Source organism: Arachis ipaensis, chromosome B04 (assembly GCF_000816755.2).
Source record: "Arachis ipaensis cultivar K30076 chromosome B04, Araip1.1, whole genome shotgun sequence".
Lineage (NCBI taxonomy): Eukaryota > Viridiplantae > Streptophyta > Magnoliopsida > Fabales > Fabaceae > Arachis > Arachis ipaensis.
This window is the reverse complement of record NC_029788.2, coordinates 6,476,595-6,478,535: the sequence shown is the minus strand read 5'-3', so window position 1 is coordinate 6,478,535 and position 1,941 is coordinate 6,476,595.

The window sequence follows — 1,941 nt, the reverse complement described above, 5'->3', positions numbered from 1 at the left end:
ATTTTTAAATTTATTTCAATAATACTGGTTAAGAATAAAACTGAACATATTGATACATAACGATGTTTAAATGTGTCTAGAGAATTTTTCTTATAAAAATATGGTTGTACATAATAAATACGTGTGTTGAATGAATGTTGATAAATGTCGGACACGCAAGCACAACAACTAAGCAAAGTATTCATGGTTTATGGTCTAACTCGTGAATCTGAATCTATTATTGAATTGGTAGCTTATTTATTTATTTATGTTTTTTCTTGAATTGGTAACTGTAATTTATGTTGTGTATAATATTATAGTATTTTTATATTAATTTCAGGTAAATTATACTAAACTTATGTTTAAATGATATCACACCATATAATTTTTATAAGAAATGTTAGAAAATTAGTAGAATTTATTATTTAATAATTAAAAATAATGATAAAAAATAATAAATTGTATTGGTCTTTTATCGTTTCTCAATTTTTATTTCTAAATTATATGCTAATAGTATTTTGTTTGTAGTAAAGTTTAGATTAATTTAATTCAAAAGATTATAATTTGTATGATATTATATTAAACCTTTTTTTTGTCCGGGCTATTTTCAACCTGATAGGCCAAAGATTAATTTGTCGTGAATTTAAGCTCTATCTAAAGGTCTACCGTTTGCTAATGAGTTGTTGCATGCATAAGACGATATTTGATTACTTACTTAAGGCTCAGTTTGAATAAATAACTTAAATAAATTTTTTTGGAAGAAGAGTTTAAAGTATAAAGACTTTTTATTAATAGCAGCTTATAAATAAGTTATTTTGTATTTGGATTTTTAGTTATAAAAGTACTTATTTTAAAGTTGTAGTGTTTGGATAAATAACTAAAAAAATACATTTTTTTACGCAAGAAAATAGATATTAAAATAACAATGATAACAAATACTTTTCAATATTGAATATTGATTTTACATAACCTAATCACTAAGATTACAATTGATTAAGCAATTGATTCTTTATTTGTTCTCTTATTAATTCTATTTTTCTAGCGCTTTCAGCATTGGTTCTTCCCACGTAATATCATTAGAAATTGGTTCTTCTACTTCATAACGGTGTTCTTGTATGTGGTGAATAGTAACAAAATTCTAATTCACAATAATCTCGATGGCAATGCCAAGGAAATTATTGTGTAGTTAGTATTTGCTGTTTTATTGTATATGATATGGTAGGTGAAAATAAAAAACAAATATGAAATGTGTGTCAATGTATATTTTGTTATTGCTTTTTATTTTTTTACTCCTATTAGAACTCCCTCCTCTTTTATTGGAGTTAAGAACTTGCTATAATTAACTATAAAAATAATAGCAAGCTATAAAAAAATAAAATTACATGTGAAAAAATAAAATTAAAACTAAGATTTCATACCACACAATGTTAAATATAAATTTAATAATAAAAATAAAGTGGTAAAATAATAAAAAAATACCGGAAAGGAATATATGCAATAGGTGGTTCAGATGAAATATTGTCTAAAAATTGTGGTGGAAGGTCAATACTTCCAGCAGATGAGTCATTACGTGAAAATAGTGGTGGAAGGCCAGTATTTTTAGCAGAAACAAAAAATATTTTTTTACATAAGTGATAGAATGACTTATTAAAAAAAGAGAAGTCATATAATTCTACTTCTTCAAAAGTTGTGAATTAACTTTTCAAAAAGTTAAAAGCTTTTCTTTAAAATAGTGTCAAACATATGTACCGTAACTTTTCATAATTCAAAAGTAAAAAAAAATTAGTTTCTATGGTTATATTATATTAAACTATTATGATTTAAAATTAGTTGATTTATTTAGTTTTAAAAAAATAATAATTAAAATTTTCTTTTAAAAAAATAACAATTTAAAATTTTTAAAGTTTAAAATTTAGATAAAATATAATTTAAATTATATATGAATCAGCTATAAATAGATTT